At 37.5% G+C, this 9,718-nt stretch overlaps 1 pseudogene; it reads left to right on the top strand.

Annotated features, from left to right (window-relative positions):
• Positions 1–1,407: 1,407 nt before the first annotated feature.
• LOC121139179 lies at positions 1,408–1,544 on the top strand (annotated as a pseudogene).
• The last annotated feature ends 8,174 nt before the right edge of the window (positions 1,545–9,718 follow it).

The following is a 9,718-nucleotide window of genomic DNA, read 5'->3' as shown; positions in this document are numbered from 1 at the left end:
ATTAGTGTTAATTTGAGTGTGCTATAAATTGGTTTTTGCTTTTGTCTGAAGTTTTCTGTGCATGTGTTGATGACCTCATAGAATTTTCTGTTCTAACTCATTAGTGTAATGGATTAAGTTCACCTGTTTTTGAGATACACCCTTACATAGCTGGTAATAAACCCACTTTGTATTAGTATATATTTCTTTTATGAACTATTAGATGTTATTTACTAATATACGCACTTGTCTTTCCAAACCTTATTCTTGTAGTAGATTATACTGGCCTTATAGAGTGAGCATGCAGTTGTTTTCTTTATTTCATTCTTGTGACAGAAATTTCAAACAATTGCCCCCATATATTTCCTAAATGCATATTTAAATATTCAGTGAGGCTATCTGAACCTGTTATTTTTCTTCTGAAAGGTATGTACATGCATTTCTCCACAGTAGATGTAGGTTTACTTTAATATTTCTTCTTGTGACTTCTAGTATGCTGTGGTTTTCAAGTTTCATCTACATTATTGCATGAATAACCAAGTATCATTTACAGCATCACTCAGTTATTCCCCTAATGGCCTGGCATCCACAATAATAGTAGTACTGCCTTTTTATCTTAATTATAATTATTTTGTCTACATTTTTAGACAAGAAGCTTACCAGTTTTATAAGTCTATTATCAAAGTAGATGTTGGATCCATTGGTTTCTTGTTTAATATTTTTTCTTTTCTACTCAAAATGTGCTATTTTTCTTTGGCTTGCTTTGGATTCCATTTGTTCTATTTTTTTCTGTTTTTCTAAGATGGAAGGTTAGTATACCAACTAAAACACTTTTCTCTCTTCTGCTTGTGCATGCACTATTGCAATCCCTCTTTTTTTATATTTTATTTTCCAGTTTAAATTTAGATAAGAAACGAGGTTGCTTCACAAGTCAGTTCCAGGTCCCTCTCCCATTCCCTCCCCTCCTCCCGTGCCCTCCCCCCAAGCCCCCCCGTTATCCCCTCATTCCCCCAGGGAGGGTGAGGCCCTCCATGGGGGTGTCCATAGTCTGTCATTTCATATAGGGCAGGGCCTAGACCCTTCCCCAAGAGTTCAGGGTGAGAGTGCACCTCACATTGTTCTAAGGGAGTCCAAAGTCCGTGTGTATACTTGGGATGGGTACTGATCTGCTGCCCAAGGCTCAATAGATTCCCTAGGCTTCCTCACTGACACCCAGATTCAGGGGGTCTTGATCAGTCCCATGCTGGATTCCCAGGCTGATGCCTGGGATTCAAGAGTTAACCTTTGTCTGGTCAGCTGTTTCTGGGGGTTAAACCAGCCCAGTCTTAATCCCTTTGATCATCAGTCCTCCCTCTCTGTTACTGGCTTTCTTGAGTTCAGCTCAGTACTTAACCAAGGGAGTCTGCCTCTTCTTCGATCAGCCACTAAATACTTACCTGGCAGGGGAGATACCATGATCACGAAGGTGGTTTTCCCAGGGCGAGGCTTATCCATTGCACTCCGGATGTGCTGACCCCTGCAATTTCCCCAAATGCAATCCCTCTTAAGTACAGCTTTGAGTAATCTCACAATTTTCATTTTTATAACTTCTTTGATCTTTCAATTCTTATTGCAAATTCAAACCACAGTTCTCCTTCCAATCCTACCTACCTCCCCCTTCACCCAATATCTCTCCCAGCCTACCCTCAATCCACTCCTCCTCACATGTAAGGGCTCCCACAGAGGATTCAACAAGCTCTGGCTCAATAGGAAGTGAGAGGGGGGTTGACTGTGCATGGCATCCCACCATGAGGAATGGGCTCCAACAAGCTAGGTCATGAGGGAACTGAATGGTGGACAGAGGAGACATGCAGTGGAAGAGCAATGAAAGAGATATCTTAATAGAGAGAGCCACTATGGGGTTAGGGAGGAACCTGGTGCTAGGGTAATTCCCAAGAATTCACAATGAGGACCCCAGCTAAGAGTCCTAACAATAGTGGAGTGAATGCCTGAACTGGCTTTCCCCTATAATGGTGAGTTTTCATATTACTTTATGTTGCTAAGACAAATATTTTGAAATTTCATCTCAGAAGTTTTCTTTGCTTGTCGTCCTGTTGCTGGTTTGTGCTTCAGATTATTGTTTGAGTTTATTATTATATGACCATAATGATTTAAGTATTGTAAGTTATTTTTTCCATTTTATAATGTGGAGCGTGTGTGTATGTGTGTATGTGTGTGTGTGTGCGTGTGTATGTGTGTGTGTGTGTGTGTGTGTGTGTTGAGCCCTGTGTGAGTTTGACCATAATGGGTCTTGTTTTGCTGCATCAGTCAGATCCTTATTGTCCTCTCCAAATACTATTATACTATTTAAAGACAGAACTGTTTATTTTGGCTAACAGTTTAAGAGGACCAGGTCCTGTGCTGAGACAGAATGGTATACAGGAGAAAGCAACATGCAAAAGATCTGCTTACCTCATGGACTATGGGAAGCAGAGTCAAAGGGAGCAGACATGAGCAGTGTTAAGATAAACCCTTTGACAGCATAAACCTATGGACCCCTTTCCTGCAGCTAGGTTTCACCTTCTACATGTCCATTGCTCTATGAATTAGCAATGAATCAATCAATCCACTGAGGAACTAAGAGTTAGTTTTTAATCAACTTAAAACTTCCATTGGATTCAAGCCTCAAACAAATGAACCTTTGGAGTCATTTTATGACTAAACCTCTAATAGCAGTTGTTGGGTAAAGTTATTATACACACCAAGGATAGCTGGTGTTCTCATGCTGTTCTGTTCAGTTAGGTCTTTGCTAATTTTATGCCCTGCTGTGTAATTCTACAACTATACTAACTTTACTGTCTATTGCAACATTTTGCCATTATTATGCACATACCTAGCAAAGGGGATTTATTTCATATTTATTTATTTAACTTTTTACACATGTCACTCTCAGTTCCCTCTCCCTCCCCTCCTCCCCCCCCCCCACAATTCTCCCAACCCCTTTCCCCCACTCCATCTGCCTTCCTCTCCCCAGGGAGGGTAAGGGCTTCTATGAGGGATTTTCAGAGTCTGTGACATCATCCCAGGAAAGGGCCTAGGTTCTCCCCCCATGTGTCCAGGCTGAGAGAGCATCCCTCCACGTGGTATGGGTTCTCCGAGACCATCTGTATAGCAAAGGGGATTTTAGAATGGCTTTTTGAGTACTTAACCCATTGTCATATTATACCTCACTACTGTACGCCTGATAAGTTTTTGTGTCAAAATAACTTGGCCAATTCACACTACTTTAGACAGAGGTTTGTGTGGTGCGTCTTTCTCCACACTTTTTCTTTTACCTTGTTGCATTTATACAGAATGACTTGCTTATAGTTGATTTTGTATTTGATGCACTGTGGTAGTCTATTTTATAACTTCCTATTATGTTTTTTAAGCAAAAGCTTAATATAAATCTGTACAAACAATGTAAGAAACCTTGAAAAGCTAACTGTGTAAGCAAGATGTTATGAACTCTGTGATAAGCAAATTGCATATAGTAGAGACTGGTTGTCTTGGAGATGAAATAGTCAGGGTCACATCTGATGACAATTCAAAACTTTGCCACAGCAACGCCTTCCAAACAATGCTATTCTAAATGTGTCATGGATTGGCAAAACAACAGTCTATTGAAAAAAGAAATAAGTATATCTTCTGAATTTTGTTTATGTAACCTATTTGTTGCAAGATCTTGAATCTACACACAATTTACATATGTTGTTCTCGTCTAACAAGGAAATAAAAGATCATTATTGTTAATATACCTAAAGAAAAATATGTTAGTATTTAAAAATCTGATATTAGATAGAAAAAACAACTATGTCCAACACACACACACACACACACACACACACTTTCATGGTAGGGGTTAAATAGAAAAGTGGGAGTGGAATATTTTTAAGGATAACCTTCTTTTACCCATTAAAATACACATTCAACAACATGATGACAATACTTATATAATGCTAATTTGTATGTGTGTGATGAATAGAACTTATTACCAAGTAAATAAATTATTTCTTGTAAGGAAGGACCAGCAAAGCAGTGTTTTGGAAGCCAGACAGTAGTTCTCAGTAGTTGAGTTAGAGACACAGTAAGTACAGAAAGTGGTTTCTTAGAAAATTAGCTCATTGGGAGGGGAAGTAATGTTTTGCAGCATTCTAATATGCTATAGAAGGACAGACAAAGATTCTCCCCATCACTAACTCTGGTCGGGGCTGGAAACCTCTATAACCACATAATAATGTGTGACATAGCTTATTTCACCAGATTTCAACAATAGCTCTGATAATTATTCATAAAGAACTCCTCCCATTGCCAAGGGCACAAATGCAATATCTGAGGGACTTCCTCATTCCTTGCAATCCTCCAAGAAACATCTAATCACCTGCCTTGTTTTCAATAACAGTCTTGTTAAACAGGATAGACAGATCTTCCTCTTATCTTAGCTTCATCCTGTCAGTAATTTTACATTTATTGATCCCTACCCTGAAACTGTTCATTGTCTATAAATTCCCACTGGTTTTTGCCATATTTAGAACTGAATATGCTTCTACACTGAGTTTTATTTCCCTCAGCTACTATAGTTCCTAATAACTGTCTGCTTTCAATATTTTATTATTCAACCCTGGTTTTCTTTAACAGAGAGAAAACAGAGGTAACAAACACCTGACAAGACAAGAACAAAGAAATCAGCCAATGATAAAAATGGAGATAATTGTGTCCAAACAAACAAATGAAGAAAAAATCAGGAGGAGGCAAAATTGAAATGTGGCACCAAATCAATCAGAAGTTCCATTTTTTAGAATCTCTATGGATCATTGGTGGGAGTATGGTCATGGGTGTTCCTTCTCCTATTGTGAGAATTTGTGATACATTAATCACTCCATGAACATCTGTATATAAAGCAGCTGCATTACATTCTCTGAAAAGTAAAGATTCATGCAGTGCTTCTAGATTTATTGAAGCAGATTTCCACAAGAGACAATATAAACTTGTTATATCTTACGATGCTTCAATTGAAATAGAATTACATTACTTTGCCATATCCTTCCCCCATCACAAATTCTGACCATGGCCCAAACTTGTGAGTCCATTTAATTATTAGTGTGTACATAATTGAAGGCTGACTGCTCTTATCTAAGTTAATTTAGCTTCATAAAATTAAGCAACATTATAGATTGTTATTAGGATTATTCTGGTAAATTAGTGGTTGAAGATTCTCTTCCAACAACTATGAATTCACTAGCACTGAGAGGTTAGGTGGGTTTCCAGCACCAAGTATGATATCCCTCTTGAGCAGGTTCTAAATCAAATTAAAGAGCTAACAGTTACTGCCAAGATATGTGCACCACTAGTATACCAGTAGGGTTATTGTGCCATTCTAATCATTGAGGTAGCTCATAGGCATCATAGCAGGCTATGATTGTTGGTAATATTTGTCCTTATTTCCATAAGTAAGGATAGTTTTCAGGTCTCATCAAAGAAACTTTGACACTGACAGCTACAGAAGCCCACAACCAATCAAATTCCAGAGTTATAGATCCCATTCCCAACGGAAACATCTCCAAAACATTTTTCACACCTATGGTTCAGGGAACATTGTGGAAGATGGTGTGCAAATATTGTAAAAGTCAGAGCATCAGGAACTTTGCTAGACAGTTGTGTTTCCAATTAACATGAGAAACTACACCCATAAAATCTCACCAACATAACTGCCCAAATGTGAGATGAACAAGGATGGCACCAAATGAACATAACACGCTAGCATAAAGCCCAGGGGGCCTCAAATCTATACAGAGAATACTGGCAATTGATAAACCTGACAGTAGGAGAGGTGGTCCTCCCAGGGAAGGCCGTATCAATATGGTATTCAGTACCAAATGGTCAGCATTGGAAATGTACATACAAGTAACATTATATAGATCCAACATAACATGTCTAGCAATATATATGTATATACAGGTATATATTCATGCAATAATAATGAATAATAAAGTAGATTGAATCAGAATAAGTGTTTAGAGGGGTATATGGGATGATTTGGAGGGTGAAAAGGGAAGGGAGAAACATAATATGTATAGTATATTCTCAAATATAGACAAAGAAAAAGTGAACACTATCAAACACAATACTCTACTCAATCACAAATATTTTTGTATCTGAATTTAACTTGATACATACAGCCTAAAATTTTTCAAAAGATACAAAATTCCCAATGTGTCCATTTCTTCTATTGAAAAAGAAATGTCAAGAGAGCCCAAAAATATTTAGAACTATAGTGTTCCCTCTTTTGATTATGGAAAATTAGATTCTAGCTGCTTGGGCCCAGTATTGATACACTTCTTTTCCTCACAGAGATTCCCAGACAATCCACTATCTTTGTTACAATCATGTTTTCAGACCTAATTTATCCCACGTTCTGTGTTGCTAAGGAGTGACATTCAACTATCTAGATATATTAACACACCCTCAACCAGCGTGTAGTCTCTGCCACCAGAGTTTACCAAAACTTTATCTCGTTGCAAGTGAAAAGCACCTGTACATTTAAATGTATCCACTTACGAACCCTTTGATAATCACTGGAAAAACCTCTATACCCAATACAAGTACTGCTTCTCTAAGATATTTTTGTGTGAGACAGCATCAGGTATCTGCTCATTAGTAGGTCACCCCCTACTCATCAGGTTACTTTTTAAAAAGTGATAATACCACTATGTGGATTTGAAACTTTCAGGTCTTAATGTTTTATTAAATTAAGAAAACACAGACCAAACTGTTATTTTCTTTTTTTATAAGTTTTTTATTTTTTTATTTTAGAAGCACTCTTATTTACATATCAATGTCCCCATTCCCTCACCCCCCCATCCTCCCATGCTCCTCATAGACCCCACCAACCAACTCCCCACCCAATCCCTAGGGAGAGTGAGGCCCTCCATGAGGGATCATCAAAATCTGTCACATCATTTGCAAGAGGGCCCAAGCCATCTTTCCCATATCTGGGCTGCAATATTATCCCTCTGTAGGGAATGGGCTCCCAAAGTCCATTTGTGTTCTAAGAATGAACACTGGATCCACTGTTAGAGGTTCCATAGACTCCCCTGGCCTCCCAGGTGGCACCTACATTCATTCCAATGCTAGTTCCCCAGCTTAATGACTAGGGTCCCTGTGCTCTCACTAGGGCAGGTCAACTGTTTTTGCAGGCTTCTCTTGGCTTCTTTGCTCTTGCCTCTTCCCTCTCAGTAACTGGATTCCAGGAGTATGACTCAGTGTTTAGCTGTGGGTACCTGCCAGACAATTAATAAATGGGACTTCTTGAAACTGAAAAGCCTCTGTAAGGCAAAGTACACAGTTAGCAAGATGAAACAGCAGCTCACACAATGGGGAAAGATCTTCACCAACCCCACATTTGACAGAGGGTTGAGTTCCAAAATATACAATAAACGCAAGACGCTAGTTATGAAAACAAAGAACAATCCAATTAAAAAGTGGGATGCAAAGCTAAATAGAGAATTCTCAATAGAGGAATCTAAAATGACTTAGACACTTAAGAAAGTGATCAACATCCTTAGCCATCAGGGAAATGTAACTCAAAACAACTCCGAGACATCATCTTGCACCAGCCAGAATGAATAAAATCAAAAACACCAATGACAGTCCATGCTGGAGAGTACGTGGGGAAAGAACACTCCTCCATTGTTGCAAACTTTTACAACCACTTTGGAAATTAGTATGATAGTTTCTCTGAGAAATGGGAATCAGTCTACCTCAAGATCTAGCAATTCCTCTCTTGGGCATACATCCAAAGAATGCACATTCATACAACAAATACATATGTTAACTATGTTCAGAGCATCATTATTTGTAATAGCCAGAAACTGAAAGCAACCTAGATGGCCCTCAACTAAAGAATTAATGGATAAAATGTGGTACATTTACACGATGGAGTACTACTCAGAGGAAAAAAAACAAACAATGAAATCTTGCAAACCACAGGCAAATGGATGGTACTAGAAGAAAACATCCTCAGTGAGGTAATCCAATCACAGAAAGACAAGCAGGAACCTTCATCCAGCAACTGATCAGAGCAAACTGTTATTTTCAAAGAAATAGCAGTTCTTGGAGTTTAGAAATAACAACAACGCATAAACTGAGTGTTTGGTGGCAGGGCAATGTTTAGGAGATTCCTGCCTAATTTAATCGCAGGACTTTATTTGGGAAAGCCATTGTTCTATGGCTGTGCTACAACCTACTTCCATGTTTAAGAACACAAATGGATAAACAACAACATTTAAAATTAATTGACTTTTTGACATAGATGTTATACATAAAGAGGATATTTCTGGAATTACTGAATGAAACGTATAGGTTACATAGATTGATTTATCTCTTGAGTCTCTCTTCATTGCTTCACTTTCCTATTTTATTCTATCACATTCGATTTTATAACAATATTTATGTATAATTACAAAGATTTGTCTTTCTGCTAACCATATAGTAATCAATTGCTTAACATAAAATTAGCATATTCAGAAAAGTTAATGGCAATAAAATTGCCCAAATATTGCTTTGCTTCCATAGATATTAAAAGGACATTTCTCAACCAAACCCTTCATGCACCCATTGGAAACATTAAAAGCTTGTTATGAGAGCTCTGAAAATCTGGATCTTTGGCACACGATTCTTAGTTATAAGTGTAGAATAAACACATTATTAATAAAAAGTATGTCCAGGTTTTGCTCAAACTCTGTAGCAACTTAGAAACTTTTAAATAATAAAGGGTGTTAATAACATATTTTGGCAAAATATGTTATTATATATGTATGTGTGTGTACATTCTACATATGTATTACCAATATCGCAGACACACACACACACATACACACATATATAAATGAAAACTGTTCAATCTATATAATGTTACTGATATACATTGTATACATATCTTCACAGTTGACCATTTGACTTTGGATAACCAATTGGTGAACTCTTTCTTGCTGCTGATTATTTCTCTTGGTCTCTGCATTCTTTATTTGCCTGTAGTTCTTTGTCTAGGGTTAACAATTGGTGGATTTCCCCAACCCCCATGACACCTCTGCAGTATGTCATGCCTATAAGAATTGTCCTTGGTGGAGATGTGGTACATATACACTGTGCAATACTATGCAACTGTTAAGAGAAAGGAAAACGTGCAATTTACAGTTAAATGAATAGAACTTGAAAAGTTTATATGGAATGATGTTACTCAGACACAGAAAGACAAATGTCACATACTCTCTGACATCTAAGCAACCTATCCCCAAATCTTCAACGTGAGTACATATCCTGGAATATCTAGAGAAGTCAGAAAAGTGAAAGTGAACAATGGAAAGGGGTGATACATTATAAACATTTTTAATATAATAGAATATGATGATAATTGTTGACAATTTTGAGCTTCTCAAAATAGCTAATTGAGGGAATTTTGAATTTATCTAACTCAAGAAATATCAAACGTCCAGGGTAGTAAATAGACCAATAGCTATTGTACTCATCATTATACATTCTATATATTTATTGATCTGTAATTCAGGACCATAATATATAAAATTGCTATATGTCAATTAAAATTACAAATTTACAGGCGAGAGAAATTGCTCAACCATTAAGAGCACTTACTGTTCTTGCCCAGGACCTGGGTTCCATTCCCAGCACTCACTTAGTAACTTGCAACCATGTAATGCCAGTT

This window comes from Mesocricetus auratus, unplaced genomic scaffold (assembly GCF_017639785.1).
Source record: "Mesocricetus auratus isolate SY011 unplaced genomic scaffold, BCM_Maur_2.0 Super-Scaffold_6731, whole genome shotgun sequence".
Lineage (NCBI taxonomy): Eukaryota > Metazoa > Chordata > Mammalia > Rodentia > Cricetidae > Mesocricetus > Mesocricetus auratus.
The sequence above is the reverse complement of the archived record's forward strand: the minus strand, read 5'-3'. Positions and strand labels throughout refer to the sequence as shown.